The sequence below is a fragment of the Pongo abelii genome, chromosome 16 (assembly GCF_028885655.2).
Source record: "Pongo abelii isolate AG06213 chromosome 16, NHGRI_mPonAbe1-v2.0_pri, whole genome shotgun sequence".
NCBI classification, from domain to species: Eukaryota; Metazoa; Chordata; class Mammalia; order Primates; family Hominidae; genus Pongo; species Pongo abelii.
In genome coordinates this window covers 33,818,912-33,839,048 of record NC_072001.2, presented here as the reverse complement: position 1 = coordinate 33,839,048, position 20,137 = coordinate 33,818,912, and the positions used below count along the sequence as shown (strand labels likewise).

Here is a 20,137-nt window from a genome sequence, read left to right as displayed (position 1 = left end):
GCTTGTCTGTAAAGTATTTTATTTCTCCTTCACTTATGAAGCTTAGTTTGGCTGGATATGAAATTCTGGGTTGAAAATTCTTTTCTTTAAGAATGTTGAATATTGGCCCCCACTCTCTTCTGGCTTGTAGAGTTTCTGCCGAGAGATCCGCTGTTAGTCTGATGGGCTTCCCTTTGAGGGTAACCTGACCTTTCTCTCTGGCTGCCCTTAACATTTTTTCCTTCATTTCTACTTTGGTGAATCTGACAATTATGTGTCTTGGAGTTGCTCTTCTCGAGGAGTATCTTTGTGGCGTTCTCTGTATTTCCTGAATCTCAATGTTGGCCTGCCTTGCTAGATTGGGGAAGTTCTCCTGAATAATATCCTGCAGAGTGTTTTCCAACTTGGTTCCATTCTCCCCGTCACTTTCAGGTACACCAATCAGACGTAGATTTGATCTTTTCACATAGTCCTATATTTCTTGGAGGCTTTGTTCGTTTCTTTTTATTCTTTTTTCTTTAAACTTCCCTTCTCTCTTCATTTCATTCATTGCATCTTCCATCACTGATACCCTTTCTTCCAGTTGATCGCATGGGCTCCTGAGGCTTCTGCATTCTTCACGTAGTTCTCGAGCCTTGGCTTTCAGCTCCATCAGCTCCTTTAAGCACTTCTCTGTATTGGTTATTCTAGTTATACATTCGTCTAAATTTTTTTCACAGTTTTCAACTTCTTTGCCTTTGGTTTGAATTTCCTTCTGTAGCTCGGAGTAGTTTGATCGTCTGAAGCCTTCTTCTCTCAGCTTATCAAAGTCATTCTCCATCCAGCTTTGTTCCATTGCTGGTGAGGAACTGCATTCCTTTGGAGGAGGAGAGGCGCTCTGCTTTTTAGAGTTTCCAGTTTTTCTGCTCTGTTTTTTCCCCATCTTTGTGGTTTTATCTACCTTTGGCCTTTGATGATGGTGATGTACAGATGGGGTTTTGGTGTGGACGTCCTTTCTGTTTGTTAGTTTTCCTTCTAACAGACAGGACCCTCAGCTGCAGGTCTGTTGGAGTTTGCTAGAGGTCCACTCCAAACCCTGTTTGCCTGGGTAACAGCAGCGGTGGCTGCAGAATAGTGGATTTTCGTGAACCACAAATGCTGCTGTCTGATTTTTCCTCTGGAAATTTTGTCTCAGAGGAGTACCCGGCCGTGTGAGGTGTCAGTCTGCCCCTACTGGGGGGTGCCTCCCAGTTAGGCTGCTCGGGGGTCAGGGGTCAGGGACCCACTTGAGGAGGCAGTCTGCCCGTTCTCAGATCTCCAACTGTGTGCTGGGAGAACCACTGCTCTCTTCAAAGCTGTCAGACAGGGACATTTAAGTCTGCAGAGGTTACTGCTGTCTTTTTGTTTGTCTGTGCCCTGCCCCCAGAGGTGGAGCCTACAGAGGCAGGCAGGCCTCCTTGAGCTGTGGAGGGCTCCACCCAGTTCGAGCTTCCTGACTGCTTTATTTACCTAAGCAAGCCTGGGCAATGGCGGGCGCCCCTCCCCCAGCCTCGCTGCCACCTTGCAGTTTGATCTCAGACTGCTGTGCTAGCAATCAGCGAGACTCCATGGGCGTAGGACCCTCCGAGCCAGGTGTGGGATAGAATCTCCTGGTGTGCTGTTTTTTAAGCCCGTCAGAAAAGCGCAGTATTCGGGTGGGAGTGACCCGATTTTCTAGGTGCCGTCTGTCACCCCTTTCTTTGACTAGGAAAGGGAACTCCCTGACCCCTTGCGCTTCCCGAGCAAGGCAATGCCTCGCCCTGCTTCGGCTCGTACACGGTGCACTGCACCCACTATCCTGTGCCCACTGTCTGGCACTCCCTAGTGAGATGAACTCGGTACCTCAGATGGAAATGCAGAAATCACCCGTCTTCTGCGTCGCTCATGCTGGGAGCTGTAGACCGGAGCTGTTCCTATTCGGCCATCTTGGCTGCTTCCCTCGACCTCATTCTTAACCTCTGGCAACCATTAGTCTGTCTCAATTTCTGCAATTTCGTATTTTAAGAATGTTATATCAATGGAATCATGTAATATGTAATTTGGGGATTTTTTTATTTGGAATAATTCCCTGGATATTCATCCAAGTTGTTGTGGTTATCAAGAGTTCATTCCTTTTCCTTACTGAGTAGTATTTCATGGTATGGGCATTCCACAGTTTGTTTAGTCATTCACCCCTTGAGGGTTCTGGATCATTTCTAGTTCCAGGCTATTATGAAGAAAGCTGCTATGAACATCCCTATACAGGTGTTTGGGTGAACTAAGACTCCATTTCTCTAGGATAAGTGCTCAGGAATCCAGTTGCTGGGTTGCATGGTAGTTTTATGTTTAGTTTTAGGAGAAACTGCTTTCCAGAGTGGCTGTGTCATTTTCGTTCCCACAAACAGCATGTGAGTGATCCGTTTCTCTGCGTCCTTGTCAACTATTGGTGTTGTCACTGTTTTTTATTTTTGCTGTTCTGATAGATGTGTAATGATAACTCATTGTGTTTTAATTTGCATTTCCTTGATGGCTAAGGTTGTTGAACATTTTTATGTGCTTATTTGTCATATATACCTTCTCTTCAGTGAAATGTCTCTCTGTGGTTTTTTGCCCATTTTCTAATGGATTTAACTGTTGAGTTTTGAGAATTCTTTATATATTCTAGATAGTAGTCCTTTGTCAGATATGTGGTTTGCAAATATTTTCTCCCAGTCAGTAGCTGGTCTTTTTACTCACTTTCACAGAACAAAAATTTCAGATTTATCAATTTTTACTTTTATGGATCATGCTTTTGGTATCAAGTCTAGTAGTGACTTCTTTCCTAACCCTAAATCCCTAAGATTTTCTCGTATGTTTATTTTCAAAAAGTTTTGTAGTCTTATATTTTACATTCAAGTTTGTGATCCATTTTGAGTTAATTTTTACTATATACAAGGTATGAGACTTAGGTCAAGTCTCTTTCTTTCTTTTTTTTTTTTTCTTGTTTTTTCTGCCTATGCCTGTCCCTTGTTCCAGCATCATTTGTTGCCAAGACCATCTTTCCTCTGTCAAGTTGCTTTTTCACCTCTGTCAAAAATCAGTTCTGGATTCTCTGTTCTGTTCCATCAATCTATATTTCTATTCCTTCTCCAGTACTGCAGAGTCTTCATTACTGTAGTCATATGGTAAACCTTAAAATTGACTAGATTGATTCTTCCCACTTTATCCTTCTTTTTCAAAATTATTTTAACTATTCTAATTCTTCCACCTCTCCATATAAATATTACAATAACTTTGTCTATATCTATTAAAAATCTTGCTGAATTTTGACAGGAATTGGCTGTCAATTTATATATCAATTTGAGGAGTATTGGCATCATTAGGGTATTGAGTTTTTCAATCTGTGGACACAGTGTGTTTCTACATTTATTTAATTAGTAGATTTTGATATCTTTAATGTTTTATGGTGTTCAGCATACAAGTCCTATGCATATTTTGTTAGATTTATAACTATTTTTATTGAATGATTATAAATAGAATTATATTTTTAATGTTAGTGTCCGCATGTTCATTGATATTACAGAGAGATACAACTGATTTTTATGTTGACCTTGTGTCATGTGACCTTGCCGTAGTTACTTCTTAGTTCTAAAAGTTTTCAGAGTCCTTGAGGTTTTCTGCATTAGACATCTTGTCATCTGCAAATAAGCTTTACTCCTTTTCTTCTAATATACATGCCATTCATTTCCTTCTCTTACCTGATTGCACTGGCAGGAATATCCAGCACTATGCTGAATAAGAGTGATGAGAGCAGACATCCTTGCCTGTTCCCAATCTTAGGGGAAAACCATTCTTTCACCATTAAATATGATGTTAGCTGTAGGTTTTTTGTGAATGCTCTTTGTGAAGTTGAAAGTATTCTTATTTCATGAAGGGGATGTTGAATTTTATGAATTTTTTTTCTTCATCAACTGATGTGATCATGTGATTTTTCTTTTTAGTCTGTTAATATGGTGGATTACATTGACTGATTTTTGAAGATCAAACCAGACTTAATTTCTAAAATAAGCCCCACTTGATAATGGTATATAATTACTTTTCAATATTGATGAATCCCATCAGTAATATTTTGTTAAAGATTTTTGCATCTATATTCATGAGGGATATTGGTCTATAGTTTTATTTGTTTACACTGGGTTTGTCTGGTTTTGGTATCAGAGTAATTGTGGCTTCACAGAAGTGTTGGAAAGTGTTTTCATTTCTTCTGTTTTCTGGAAGAGACAGTAGAACTGGTGTTAATTCATATTTAAATGTTTGGTAGAATTCTCCAGTGAAACCATCTAGGCCTGGACATTTCTTTGGGGGAGGCTTTTAAATTCTGAATTTAATTTTCCATGGTTGTACGACTATCCAAATGACTGCTTTCATATTAGATTAATTAAGGTAGTTTGGGCTTCTCAAGGAATTGGTCCATTTCATCTAAGTTGCTAAATTTATATATGTAGAATTGTTCATAATATTACCTTATTATCCTTTTGATGCCTGCAGGGCCAATATTCCTTTTTCATTCCAGATATTGATCATTTATGTCATCTTTTTAAAACTTTTTATTTTAAATAATAATTTTTTAAGTTAGGAAAAAATTGTAAAAAGTTTAGAGTTCCCATTTACCTTTCACCCAGTTTTCCCAAATGTTAACACTTTACGAAACCACAGTACTATTATCAAAACCAGAAAATTAACATCGACACAACCGTGTTAACTATTCTACCAACATCATTACAAAAATTTCACTACTTTTCTCACTAATGTCCTCTTTCTGTTCTAGAATCCAATCTAGGTCCTACACTGCATTTGGTTATCATGTCTCATTAGTCACTTTTAATCTGCGACAGTTCCTCAGTCTTTTCTTGTCATTACCCTTATACTTTTGAAGAGAACTGGTCAGTTATTTGGTAGAATGACTTTCCATTTGGGTTTGTCTGATATTTTCTCACAACTAGATCAAGGTGAGGCTGTGCACTATGGCGAAGGAGATGGCTGATGTGCTCTGCTTGTTTATCTGCTGGTGCACATGCTATTGATATGTCTTATACTGGCATGTTGACCTTGGTCCCTTGACTAAGGTGCTATCTGTCAGGTTTCTCTAGTGCAAAGTTACCATTTTTCCATTTGTCATTAGTAAATATCTTGCAGGAGATACTTTGAGACTATGATGCAGGTATCTTTTTCTCATCACACCTTTGAGTGAGAAAGGTTTGGGGGCTCAAGAAAATCCTCAAGACATATTCTTACACCACTGAATGACATCAGGTGGCCTGTGATGGTGGCATCCATACAAGGGACAAGGAAAACAGAAAAAGGCCATTCTCTATGAGTATCATGATTTTATGATTGCCCGAATTGGGAAGAAGAGGTGAGGAGTGAGAGATACAGAGAAAGAGATAGAGGAAAAGAGAAAGACTGATTCACACAGAAAGAGATCTGAAGTTCAGAACTCATTGAGATGGAGAGGGCGAAGTCAAGGGAGAATTCAATTTTTCAGTCTTGACTGACTTGAAGAACAGGTAAGTTTTGCAAGGAAGGCAGGTTTGGTTCTAAGAAATCTGAGGTACCTGTGAGACGTATAAGTGCACATCCCATCAGAGAGCAGGGCAAAGGGTGGAAAAGAGAACAAGACTAGAGAGGGCCACTTGGGAGTCACCTGAACACAGGTGTTATGAATATTTAGTGAGTATAAATCAGTTATCCAACAGAAAGAGCCAAGCCAAGCACAAGGTTGGGAGAATACCCATAGTTTGTTGGAAAAGGAATCAGTGAGACAAACTGAAGTCGTTGGGAGATGAAGGACGATGGTGCCATGTATAAGGAACAGTTCACAATGGCAGCATGACCACTGTGTTAACTAAGAGCTAGAAGGTCAGTGATTCCGTCATTAGCAGGGGGTGACTTCTGTGGCTGTGGTTTCAGTCAGGTGGTAGGGATGGAATCCAGATGTAGGCAGGGGATAGGAGAGTGCAGAGAATGCAGTAAGTGATGAAGAAAGAAGTGGACAGCAATTATTGTGAGCGGTTCAGCGGGGAATTTTCTTTGTTAATGATGCAGAGGGAAACATACCTGTAACGTCACTTCCACTAACAGCACAGTCAGACAGATTCGATTGCTGAAGAAGACTCACAGGGCCCAGAAGAACAATGCTCACAAGTCTGTGGTTTATTGACAAGAAAGGATGTGATAGAGCAACAAGCATGAAGGCAAGGATCTGCCTTGCATCCAAAGGCTGCCTCACAACGAGCAGTGTGGACACACGGAGGCCGATACGGGCTGCCTCCAGTAGTCTTCCCTCTGCAGGCCTGAGCCAGATGTGCTTTCTCTCTCGGAACCACGTACCCATGCAAGGAAGGAACACCCAAGATCCAAGCAGCCCAGTGGAGTCTCAGTGGGGCTTTTTGCAGCCTTCTGGTCACATAAGCGCATTATTGCTACATGAGCAGCTCTAACATCAGAGCCCCCTCCCCAAACATGTGCAAAACATCAGTCTCACAGTCATCCATAAACAATGAGGACAAACAGGCAGAACCTACCCTGAAACTCACCTCGGACCCACGGGTAAAACCAACAGTATTGGCCGGGCGCGATGGCTAACGCCTGTAATCCCAGCACTTTGGGAGGCCGAGGCAGGCGGATCACGAGGTCAGGAGATCGAGACTATCCTGGCTAACATGGTGAAACCCCGTCTTTACTAAAACTATAAAAAATTAGCCAGGCATGGTGGCGGACGCCTGTAGTCCCAGCTACTCGGGAGGCTGAGGCAGGAGAATGGCGTGAACTCAGGAGGTGGAGCTTGCAGTGAGCTGAGATCGCACCACTGCACTCCAGCCTGGGTGGCAAAGCGAGACTCTGTCTCAAAAAAAAAAAAAAAAAGTATTAATCACTGCCTTTCATAGTTTGATGCAGAATGTCTCGTACTTCAGCAAAGCAGCTCAGGCCAATTTCAGACCTGCTGGAATTAACCCTCCTAGCACATCACTCTACGAATGTTATCTCAGTAAGTCCTTATCACCATCCTGTTAAATAGGTACCATTACTCTTATTTTTAAAAAGGGCAATGTGATGCTCAAAAAGAATAAGTACACTGCCAAAGCAACACCACCAGGAGAAGGGAGGCAGGAACTGATTCTGTGGGACAGGAGGGCAGATACCTTCACAACAAGAGGCCCCCCAGGTGTGTTTGAAACAAGCTGGGAGTAGAAAGGATTAGACAGGAGGAGCTTGCAGGTGTGAGGGCAGCAAAGAGATAACTGTGAAAGGTGGCTCTCCTGAGAAATGAGAACAAATGTGCTCCTGAGACTGCCTAAGAAGAAAGAGAGAAGATGAAGCTATTAGCAGAGGCTGGGGCCCAGACCTCGGTAGCCTTTAGATCAGTGGTTCTCCACCCCAGAGGGCTGGTGCAAACACAGCTTGCTGGGCATTGCCCCCACTTCCAATTCAGCAGGTCTAGGTGGAGCCTGAGAACTTGCATTTTTAACAAGTCTCCAACAATGCTGATGTTGTGGGCCAGGGGCTCCACTTTGAGAACCACTGTTCAGGCTTGTCAGTGCCACATGGGTTGGGTCAACTGGAAGCAGAAGAGCTGGGGTGGAGGGATGACTCTCTGGGGCCCCTCTTGCTGGTCTCTTTGCAGAGGTATCAACAGGTCATGATACCAGGGAAGGAACATAAATGAAAGGGACCAAGTTGGATAAATGCCAGGGTATTAGAGTAAAATGTGTTTCAGCTGCTTAGCTTTGATGTGAAAATTTGAACCAATAACCAGAGAATAAGGGACTGTTTCCATTCCTAGTTTGAAAAAAAAATTATATTTAATAAAAGATGGAATTGTCACTAGCATAATTTTAATGATTTTGAAATAGAAAATATCCTTGGTGGGGAGGGAAGGGTTAGGAAAGAATGTGTGTAGTTGGAGGAAGGAACAATGCTTGGCTGCTGTCCTGGTGGGAGTCAGTGAAGCTGCCTGATGAGGAGCAGTAGCAGGACCATGGGCTCAATTATCAGGGAATGACTTTTTAGATGGCGGAGATGCCTCTGGGGCTTCAGGAGCTGTGGAGATAAGGTCACCAGTGTATTCAAGCTGGGATAAAGCATTGTTCACATCTCAGCACATTTCGAGAAGTGGCATAATGCTAACACAGCACATTGGCTTTGCTGTTCAGGTTGCAGGTGACTGGTTGTGTGACCCTGGGCAGGTTGTCTGACTCCTCTGGGCTCAGGAGAGGTGGTCTTTAAGTAGGTGTGCATGCTAGCTAGCCCTTGCAGCACGGGGTTGTTGTGAGAATATAATCGTAGAGAATATGGTGCATGCCTGGTGCAAGGAGACACTCAGAAATGTCCTCTTCCGCTTCAAGGTCAGGTAGAAGAATCTTTTCAATTTCACCTCCTGAACCCCAAGTAGCTCTAAGTCTCATTCTTCTGAAACCCTTGTCTTCTGTGGCTCCTGAGCCTAAAACCACAGACGCTGGATCTTTGTGGCCCCCTGGAGGCCGGGCTTCAGGAGGACCCTGGTCACAACCTGAATGGGATAGCAGCCTAGCAAGATTCAGCAGACAGCATGCGAGTAAACAGATTGACAGGGTGATTGCTAACGCCACAGAAAGTAATGTGGGTGAGTGAGTGACAGCAAAGGTTGAGAAACATCATTCATAAAGGGCAGCCAAGGAAGGCCTTTCTAAGGAGTTAGCAGCATTAAACCTGAGGGTGAGGAGGGGCGGCCTAGGGAAGGAGGCAGGTGGAGGGGAAGAGTCCACTCGAGAAATCCCAGGTCACCTGGACATGTCACTGGGCCCTGGGATTGGCGTGCAGGTCAAATGCAATGTTGGTTGTGCTTAGGCAATTGAAAGCAAGTAGAAGCTAAAAAAGGGATGATTTATCTTGGTTCTGAGAAGTTGGGTTAACAGTGAGGTCAGGAGGCAGAGGTGAGCAGCCAGCACCCTCTTTCTCTTGGGAAACTTGAACACATTTTAGAGTTATAGTTCCCCCAGGGAAGAAGTTAGCAGAGGCCACCCCACACCCAGGACAGGCGACGGAGCAGCAGTCTCCTCTCCCTGACCTTGATGCCTGGGCACAAAGGCAGCTTTTGCTGAGTAACAAGATGCTGGGACTCCCCATTCCTTCCCTGTTTTCCTCTCCGGGCTGCATTTGCTCTGAAAGGCTGCAGACACCTGGCCCCAGGCCCTCCAAGTGGGCGCCCACCCCCATCTGGGCGACAGAGGCTGCTACTCATGGGAACTCCTCTTACTGCCTCTGAGTCCCTCTGAGTCATCTGGGTGGTGGATCAGCAGCCATTGGGTCTGACCTCTCACCAGGACGTGTGCCTCTGAGCACTGGGACACAGGCCCTTTGAGGTCTCTCTGGAGCTGAAGGGCCAGCTCCCACACTGGGATGGAGTGAAATATGTGTAATATGTTGGTGAGGGATGCAGGCAGGTGTGAGAGGAAGTGGAGCAGGCACAGTCCATGGAGGACACGGGGCCCAGGTGCAGAGGCACACAGGCATCATCTAGATGGCGAGAAGGCGATGGGCCCAGATTCTGCCCTAGTGCAGGGAAGGCGCCAAGATTTCAGAGCAGAGGGAACTGCAGGAGAGCTGCAGAGACCCTCTCCCTTCAGCAGATTTAGGTGCTGTCTGTGACTTGCCAGACTGGCAGTCCCCAGCATGCTGCCAGCAGGCACGCTCAAAATGCGCTTCTGGCCTGAGCCCTTGCTGGCCTCAGCATGCCAGCGGCTGCCCCTCTGTGGAGAGGAGTTCTCTGTAATGGTGCTGCACAGACAGCCCATTCTGCCTGTCCACCGCCAGCCCCTTGTGCCCCCCTGAACCCTGTGCCCTGTCACTCACACCCACAGCTACATCAAATCCTTCCCCAGCCACCTGCACAGGGGACTCCTTCATGTGCAGGCCACCCACCCCCAACCCATGTCTGCACTGGAGGTTCTCCGTGGAGAATTCTCCGTGGGGCAGTAGAAGGACAGGCCTGTGTGTGCCTGAGCCCCTCTTCCTCAGGTGTGTGTGAGAGAATTTACCTGAGAGAAGTTAGCAGTGCCTGCCTAGTGAAGGCCTGGCACAGAATAGGCCCTCAGCAAACACCAGAGGCCTCTGCCCTCCTTACCCTTCTGGGAACTCTTATTTAGAGTTTAAGGTCCAAGCCAAGTATCTCCTTCTCTCTGAAGAGTTCCCTGTCCCCGGAGGAAAATGACAAGACAAGCCGTGACTTCTCTTGGACTGGGGCTGCTCTGCATCTCAGGCGTTCACCAGGGAGCGGACTGAGCTGCAGGTGTCAGTCTCCAGGTCTGTCTCCTGTTTCAGATTACAGGGCTCTTGACAGCAAAACCACTCAACTTTATTTCTGCCTCGTGGCCTACAACTCCTAGCATAGTAAGTGCTCATTAAAATGTTGCTGGTTTGTGCAGGATCTGGATTTTATGCAAATAAATAATAAACTAAAGTTTTGCTAGCTGACTACAGTGAAATGTCAATCACTTCATATCTGTTTGGATGACTGTTACCCACAAGAGAAGAGATACGTGTTGGTGAAAGTGTGGAGAAAAGAGAACACTAGTACAGTGTCGGTGGGTATGTAAATTAGTGCAGCCATTACGGAAAAAGTGTGGCAGCTCCTCAGTAAAATAAAACTAGAACTACCATGTAATCCAGCAATCCCACTGCTGGTATATAGTCAAAGGAAATGAAATCAGTACGTCAAAGAGTTACCTGCACTCCTATGTTCACTGCAGCACTATCCACAATAGCCAAGACATGGAACCACCCTGTGCTCATCCAAAGATGAATGGATAAAGAAAATGTAAAACGTGGCCAGGGCGGTGGCTCACGCCTGTAACCCGAGCACTTTGGGAGGCTGAGGTGGGCGGATCACGAGGTCAGGGGATTGAGACCATCCTGGCTAACACAGTGAAACCCCGTCTCTACTAAAAATACAAAAAATTAGCCAGGCGTGGTAGTGGGTGCCTATAGTCCCAGCTACTCAGGAGGCTGAGGCAGGAGAATGGCTTGAACCCAGGAGGCGGAGCTTGCAGTGAGCCAAGATCGCGCCACTGCACTCCAGCCTGGGCGACAGAGCAAGACTCTGTCTCAAAAAAAACAAAAAAAAGAAAATGTAAAACGTGGTATAAATACAATGGATAATATTCAGTGATAAAAAGAATGAAATCCTGTCACGTATGGCAAGAATGAACCTGGAGGGCATCATGTTAAGTGAAATAAGCCAGGCACGGAAAGACAAATACTGCATGATCTCACTTATGTGTGGAATCCGAAAAAGGTGAACTCATAGAAGCAGAGAGCAGAATGGTGTTGGCCAGGTGCTGGGGGAGGTGGGGTGGGTTGAGATGTTGGTCAAAAGATACAAATTTCATTTAGGCAGGATAAATAAGTTGAAGGGATATATGGGGACTATTATAACATGGTAACTATTGTAACGATGTATCCTTAAAAATTCTTGAAACTTGCTGAGAGTAGATAATAATAAAGTAAACTGGTGTTACAAAAAGTTTTTTGGTTGAATGATGAGCAAAGGTTTCCTGGGGGAAGGGGGGTTGAGGGGATCTGGGCTTGTGAAGGGTGGAGGGGTGTTATGACAGGGTGAGGGAGAACTGAATGAAAGAAGACAGCAAAACCTAGGTAGGACTGGGGGACAAGGAGAGTGGTGAGAGCCCAGGATCCAGGTAGCCTGAGGGAGGAGGCCCCCAGCCATGGGATGCCAGAGAACATGCCAGTGCCTGTTGACCCTTCACACACCTGCGCTGCGTGGGCCCCTCCACTGGCTCTGTGAGGGCAGTGTCCTGGCTTCTGAGCGCCACTCCGGGGTCACTAAGGTCACTTGGCACCCTGCTGGGTAGCTGCTGCTCATTTTGTACCTGCTGTTTCCCAGCAGTCAGTCCTGGAAGCATCTCTGGTCCTGTAGTCCTGCCTTCATCTTGAGCCCCTCTCAGTGCCTTGTATTTTTACAATAGTGTCAGCTTAGAGCAGTGAGTCCTTTGGGTCCCTGGAGCATCTTCAGAGGTCCCTTTTCATCTTCACCACGACCTTTGAAACAGCCCAAGTCCCGTGGTGATGCAGGGACAAAGCAGCCGTGGTGACTTTTTAGACCATAGGCAAGTAGGGGACATGGCTGGTACTGATCCCAGACCTGGGCAGGCCCGGCTGATGGGTTTCCCGTGTGTGCTGGCCTTCAGTGACACCAAGGGGCCGGATGGAGAGGAGGATTCAGCTAGAACAGCCTCTTTGGGCTTTCACATGCACCTTACAGACCTGGGTCTCTGCTCTCACCTGGAGCGCCCCAGACACGCGGTGTGTCCACAGCGTTAGCACACTCCCTGGGCCCGCTGTCAGCACTGGGGGCTTTGAGAAGGGTGTGTCTGCCTGGCATCACCACATCCAATCCAGCCACATTCTGCATTTCAGAGCCAGAATACAGGTCTAAAATGCCTGTTTTGTTTTAGAAACCACTGTTCTCCCCAGGATTAAAATGTGCAGGAAGCATTCATCCCACCCTTAGTTTAGCTGATAGCCTTACCCCTCGCTTTTGTTTTATTGTGGATCCGAACTTATTTTACCCAATGGCTATTTTCTTGCATTTCCCTCTAGAGGTATTGGCATTTCGAGAAGCACTTCAGCCTTCCAGATCTTTACATAATTCATTACGGACATATTTTGGACTTACAGTATCTTACAGTACAAAAAAAAGAGACTCTCCTCTTTATTTCCAGAAGTTATTACAGACTTCTCCTGAATTTAAATTTCCTGAAAATTTGGCCAGGACATGCTGTAAGTTTTTATTCCATTAGGGAACCATAAACAAAACCGCTTACCAGCAGGCCTGAGGCAGAGATGAACACCTGGCCTGAGCGTCTCTCCTGCACCTTCCTGAGAGACAGACCGAGTGATCACTGTGTGAATTAAAGCCCATTTCCTAGAAACTCACTCTTCTCTTGAAGCTTTTAGGAAGACTGAGAGATAAAGCCATCCACCAAGAGATAAAGCCAGGAAAAGTGTCTGTCCCAGTGCAAGTATGTGAGGGTTGTTAGTGGTGGGGGGTGGGCATCCTTCATTCTTTCAGCCAGGGGACTGCACATCCGTGGAGTGAACACCCCAGAGGTGGGCAGGGGACCAAGTCCAGCATGGGAAACAGGACCCCTGGGTCAAAGGCTGTTCTTAGGTGAGCTTCGTGACAAACATGGCATTTGAGCTGGGTCTTGAGTGGAGCCAGGAGAGAACAGGAATTTTGAAAATTCCTGAGGGAAAAAATGTGAATGAAGAAAGGGACCCAGGAAGTAGTTTATTGTTAACTATAATTTTCCTACTATGTTATCAAATACAAGAATGTATTTCTTCTATCTAACTGCATGTTGGTACCCATTAGTCAACTTCTCTTCCTCCCCACTTCCCTTCCCAGCCCCTGGTAAACACTATTCTACTCTCCACCTCTTTGAGACCCACTTTTTTTGCTCCCATATTTGAGTAAGAACATGCGATATTTGTCTTTCTATGCCTTGCTTATTTCACTTAACATAATGACATCCAGTTCTATCCATGATGCTGCAAATGACAGGATTCCATTATTTTTATGGTTGAGTAATATTCTGTTCTATATATTCCACACTTTCTTTATCCATTCATCCATTGATGGACACTTAGGTTGATTCTACATTTCAGCTATTGCAGACAGTGCTGCAATAAACATGGGAGTGCAGCTATTTCTTCAATATACTGATTTCCTTTCCTTTTAATATATACTCAGCAGTGGGATTCCTGGATATGTGGTCGTTCCATTTTTAGTTTCTTGAGGAACCTCCATACTGTTTTCCATAATGGTGGTACTAATTTACATTCCCTTTCTCCACATCCTTACCAGCATCTGTTATTTTTTGTCTTTTTTATAATAGCCAATTCTAACTAGAGTGAGATGGTATCTCATTGTGGTTTTAATTTGCATTTCCCTGGTGATTAGTGATATTGAGCATTTTTTCATATGCCTGTTGGCTGTTTGTATGTCTTCTTTTGGGAAACATCTATTCAGGTCATTTGCCGATTTTCTAATCAGATTATTTGTTTTTTGCTATTGAGTTGTTTGAGCTCCTTATATAATCTGGTTATTAATCCCTTGTCAGATGGAAGTTTGCAGATATTTTCTCCCTTTCTCTAGGTTGTCTCTTCACTTAGTTGTTTCGCTTCCTGTGCAGAATCTTTTTAGCTTGATATAAACCCATTTTTCTATTGTTGCCTTTTTGAGGTCTTATGCAAAAATCTTTGCCCAAACCAATGTCCTGAAGTGTTTCCCCAGTGTTTTCTTCTGGTAGTTCCATAATTTTAGGTCTTACATTTAAGCCTTTAATCCATTTTAGAGTTGATTTCTGTATATGATGAGATGAGGATCTAGTTTCATTCTTCTGCATATGGATATTTGGTTTTCTCAGCACCATTTATTAAAGAGATTGTATTTTCCCCGGTGTGTGTTCTTGCCACCTTTGTTGAAACTGAGTTGGCTGTAAGTGTGTGGATTTATTTGTGGGTTCTCTGTTCTGTTCCATTGGTTGATGTGTCTGTTTCTATGCCAGTACCATGCTCTTTTGGTTACTATAGATGGGTAGTATCATTTGAAAACACAACCATGATGCCTTTAGCTTTGTTCTTTTTGCTCAGGATCACTTTAGCTATTCAAGGTCTTTTGTGGTTTCATATGAATTTCAGGCTTTTTTCTATTTCTGTGAAGAATGTCATTGGTATTTTGACGGGAATTGCATTGAATCTGTAAATCACTTTGGTTAATACAGACATTTTAACAATATTAATTCTTCTAATCCATAAGCATGGGATATCTTTCCGTTTTTTCAGGTTCTTCTTGTTGAGTTACAGGGGTTGTGTACATGTTATGAATATTAATCCCTTATCAGATACATGATTTGCAAATATTTTCTGTCATTCTGTTGCCAGAATTGTTGTTGTCATTCTATTGCCTTTTCACTTTGTTGATAGTGTCCTTTGGTACACAAAAGTTTTTAATTTTGATGAAGTCCATTTTATCTATTTTTCCTTTTGTTGCCTGTTCTTTTGGTGGTGTCATACCCAAGAAATAATTGTCAAATCCAGTTTCACAAAGCTTTTCCTCAGTATTTTCCTGTATGAGTTTTATAGGTTTAGCTCTTACATTTAGGTCTTTGATCCATTTTTTGTTAATTTTCACATACAATGTTAGGTAGGAGTCTAACTTCATTATTTTGCATGTGGATATGCAGTTTTCCCAGCACCATTTATTGAAAAGATTGTCCTTTCCACATGGAATGGTCTTGTGGAAAACCTTTGGCCATTTATGCGAGGCCATGTGTGGCACCCTTGCGGAAAACGATTTAACCATATATTTGAGGATTTATTTCTGGTCTACCTTGTGTGGACTATAAATCTGTCTTTATGCCCACACCACATGCTTTGATTACCATAGATTCATAGTATGTTTTGAAATCAAGACGTGTGAGACTTCCAGCTTTATTCTTCTTTTTCAAGATTGTCTTGGCTATTGATTCTGTTGTTTTGCATTAGAAGTCAGAAAATTTATTGCCTACAAAATCATTTTGAAAGTACTATTCAAGCCTTCTAGTAAAATTAAAAATTAATAAAGGACCAATGAGAGATATGCAAATTATTCATGATCAATTAGCAAACACCAAAACACAGTTTTGTTACAAGTAATAATATAGAACTGAAGCTTAAAGCAGTGGTTAAGAATTATGATTCCTAAGAAAGTAGAACACAAAAATCAAAAGCAATTTGAAATCAAAATTTTAAATGATTTCAACAAAATATAGCAGGTAGCAGAGGAAGAGATGGGAATTAGATTGAACTAGGGACCTTATCCTATGTGGAAATTAGAGGTTGTATATGTTATTTGACTGAGTAAAAATTAAATTTTATGTATAAGTTATTAGATAAAATAAATGGCCTAAAAAGGTAAAAATATACAGACATCTGCTGACCTAGGGGATGCCCAGTCGAGATGGGGTGCACCTGGTTTCACTGTGTGGAATATGAACGGCCCCATCACTTCGAGGTTCCCTGCAGATCACACCCCCAGAACCTCTCTCCCAGAATCTCAGAAGTCAGAGTTCAGTGTTTGAGCCCCGGTGAGAAGCACAGTCCCCTCCCCTGGCACATCAGCTTCTAGGGGCTCTGAGCCCACCCTCACGTCTGTTAAGTCCACACAGATGAGGCTTTTCCCATTGATCCTCATCTGTCTCCTGATGGGACATTCATTTAAAAATTAAAGGGTGGGATCGTGTGTTGGGAGTGGGATTCAGGGGTGTGGGATTCACCAGCCAATTTCAAATGCATGTTAAATATTTAAAATCATTTTAAAATTTGAAACATTAATATTTAATTTTTAAAATACAAAAAATTAATCCTAAAATTGAAATTGTTAATTCTCACTTCCCATAAAGTGTGAACGTTCTCTTTTATTCTCATTGTCTTTTCCAGAGTTCTCAGGCGCTGTGGTCTCACCTTCCACTGGGGCAACAATGGGCCATTTCCAGCAGGGACGGCGCCGTGTTGGCCTGCATGCCTGACTGCCACACACCTCCAGAATCAGGCGTCTGAAAAGTAAGTCCTGTGTTCGTGGGGTCTTAGTGGCAGGCCAAAGGGGCAAGTGCAGTCACCGCCTCTGACAATAGAGCTGGTAGTGGTTCTGTGGACTCCCTGGAAATCAGATCTAAAGCCCAGATAAAGTGTAAGGTTCATTGAGAAAGGGTCATGAAATGTATTTCCTACTGCATTAGAATTTGAGATTGGAATAATAGGCATTATTCTTTAAAAGGAAAAAAAAAAAACAACTGTAGTGATTGACAAGTGACTTGATTTATACCAGTGCAAAATTTGTCATCTGTTGCAACCATTATTGATTTTTTAAACATTATAAGCAAAAGAAAAATAGTGCCATTATCTTAACACACTAGTTATTTTTACTTTTACTGTTTCCTCTTACTCCTTATCCAAAAATACAATTTTAATCTGACTGAGAGCATAGCCATTCTTTTGCTTTATGACTCTTGGAACCAAAATTTTTATATACCTTCTTGCCTACTTTTTATTTTATAAGCTTTAATTCTACAGCAAACTTGAAGGAATAGAAAGGTGAACACCCATAATTCTTCACCCAGATTTACCAATTGTTTATACACAAACAGACACACACAGATGGTAAATATGTGTTTGTGTGTGTTTGATTCTTTTTGTCTGAATCATTTGAAAGTAAGTTGCTGACATCATGACACACTCTGGCATCATCTCCTAAGTACACAGCTACCTTCTACAAAAGTATAGCACCATTACCACTGTGAAATATAATATTGATAAAGTGATATTATCCAAATATGTTGTCCCTATCCAGATACCCCTGATTGTCCCCCAAATATTCATCATAGCTGTTTTCCCCTGTCTAGTGTTCAATTAAGTATCACTCACTGAATTCAGTTATGTCTCTTTTTATCTGAACTAAAGGCTTGCTTTCATTTTTCTCTTTGGTAATGTTGACATCTTTGAAGAGTCTGAGCCACTTGTTTTATGGAGTGCTACACAATCTGGACCTGTCTGATTATTTCCTCATACTTAGATTAAGATAGACTTTCCTCCATTTCTCTTTCCAGCACATCAGTGGGCACACCGTGGCTTATGGTGATAAGTTTGTTCACTGGGCTAAGGTCATTTCTACAAGAGTTCTCTTTATAAATTTACTTTTTTTTTTTTTTTTTTTGAGATGGAGTCTCGCTGTATCGCCAGGCTGGAGTGCAGTGGCACAATCTCGTCTCACTGCAACCTCAATCTACCGGATTCAAGCAATTCTCCTGTCTCAGCCTCCCGAGTAGCTGAGACTACAGGCGCCTGCCACCACGCCCAGCTAAGTTTTGTATTTTTAGTAGAGATGGGATTTCACCATGTTGGCTAGGATGGTCTCGATCTCTTGACCTCAGGTGATCCACCCGCCTTGGCCTCCCAAAGTGCTGCGATTACAGGTGTGAGCCACCGCGTCCAGCCTATAAAGTGACATTTTACATTCTTTGTCTTTTACTAGTAAGCAATGGGGCAAACTTTGAAGCCCTGTGAACATTCTCTTCCCTGGCTGATTTTCATCCAGTGATCTTAGCATCCCTTGATGGTTGTATTATGATTTTTAACCCATTAGTTTATTGGGACCTCAGACTTTCTTTGCTACATAGTCCTTCATGTTTCACATTTTCTGTGGTTGTGGGGTCATCACACAAGGGAGCATATATTGAGGTGGTCAAGAGGAGGACTCTGAAGTTAGACCATTCATATAGGCATCTGGGTATGCGTCTTGTCTCTGTCATACAACAGCCTGGTGACTGCGAGCAAACATTTCTCCTCACAAACCTTCAGTGTCCTTATAATTACAATTAGGAGACTGGGAGTGACCATCGCAGGAGGCATATGGGAGAGGGTACAGCCTGTGGCTGGCCTTGCTAAGCAGTAGCTGTTAGTTATTATCAGACACAGGAAACATGGGCAAGAGCCACCGGATGCTGCTTTTATTCCTGAGATCTCTTATAAGACCTTTAGCAAAAATGCTAATAAATCTGAGTGACAGAGCAGAGGCCCCACGCTCTGTGTCCCTGCAGTTAAAAGGTTGCATAGGGAATGAAACCACTATGGCAGGAAGTATTCATCAGCGAACACTGTCCCAATGTGCACTCCCCCGTCAGCTTCCTCCTCCTGCTCTCGGACAGCCTTAACTGCCTCCCCTCGCTAGGCCTGAACCTCCCTGGTCTGTTGTCAGGTTTGCCTTTCAGTCAGCAGTAACCAATTGGGCTTTTATTTGAAGATGATGTGTGTGGTTTTTTTTCTATTTAAATCAAGTCCTTTTAGTTTTATTGGCCTCCCATTGCCACAGAATGCATCTTCCTTGAGAATGTTTTGAAAATTTTACCAAGAAAACAGTTTGTGAAAATATAGGTTATTTTAGAAGCTACACACGAATATGAATTAGACTGAGTCTTCAAAAAAATTGCTGTTGGAAAACATGTTAATATCTTAAAAATACTTCCTCTGAAAAGGTTACTTGCCTCATTTTCTTCCCCACAACTCTTAAAAGCAGATGAGAGCTGGTGCTCACAGAGAAGACCGCTCTGTGTCCTGCATCCAGATGACATGCTTTCTGTCGGCTTCTTGTCGGGCTGAGCTTGAAGGGATGGCCCTGTGGGGTTCCCCTGCTTTCTGGGGCGATATCAACCCAGCCAGCCTGGGGTTTGCCAGGACCGGAGGACTCTTCTGGTGGGCTCCAGCCCCAGGCTTCCCTGAAGCCTTTCCACATCTCCTTTTTCCTTCTTACCAGCTGTTTACATGCCAGGAATCCTTGCTTGTCTCCTCGTCCTCTGGATCTGCTCCTTGGAGATGGGACTGTGGCTTTTCTGCTTTCCCTGGAGCAAACCCAAAGGTTATGGGAGGAGTGAAGTGCAGGTAAAAGCAAACCTCTGGTTCTGCATCAACACCAAGGAAATCACTGAGTTTCACTTGAGTGTGTGGATGGAAATATCAGGGCTGCTTTTTTTCAGTTTTCCAAAGCACATCCTGCAGAATGTCTGTCCACTTCGAAACCTGAGCTCTCTAGTCTTGAGTGAGCTCCATGCTCATGGTCTGTGTGCTGGAGGACCAAATGGAGGTGGCTGGAAGCCAAGGCAAAGCCCCTGCAGAGAGGCCCACTCCCAGGAGGCTGGCAGGTGCTCGGCCACACTCAGGGGAAAAGGACCCCTCCTCCTCCACCGCCCTGGGCCAGGCCTCTCCCTGCATCTCCCTCTTCCTGTTCCCTTCTCCTGCACAGCAGCAGCCCGGAAGTATGTGTTCCCCAGTGTGGGTTCAACAGCATCACCAGCCAGGAAACCCTCATACCCAGAACTTGGTTTCGGGGCTTACTCTTCAAAGCCCTGGTGCTGAGCCATGGAAAGAGACACAGTTCCCCGTGAGATGGCATAAGTATAAATTCACAAAAGGCTTGAAGACACACCCTCAGGGCAGTTCTTAAATCCCCTGGGGGCTTGCTATCCACACAGACATTGTGCCCCATAAGTGTGTGAAGGTGGGTCAGCCAGTCAAGAGAAGGCCAGGAACC

General features: G+C 43.8%; 1 protein-coding gene across 2 annotated transcripts in view; it reads left to right on the top strand.

The window, feature by feature from the left end:
• Window positions 1-20,137, top strand: part of OTUD7A (OTU deubiquitinase 7A) — a 400,216-nt gene that overhangs the window by 182,282 nt on the left and 197,797 nt on the right. For both annotated transcript variants that reach the window (XM_054532489.2, XM_054532488.2), the window contains exon 2: window positions 16,495-16,617. The gene's annotated coding sequence lies outside the window, so the exon portion shown is untranslated. The remainder of the gene's footprint in view (window positions 1-16,494; window positions 16,618-20,137) is intronic.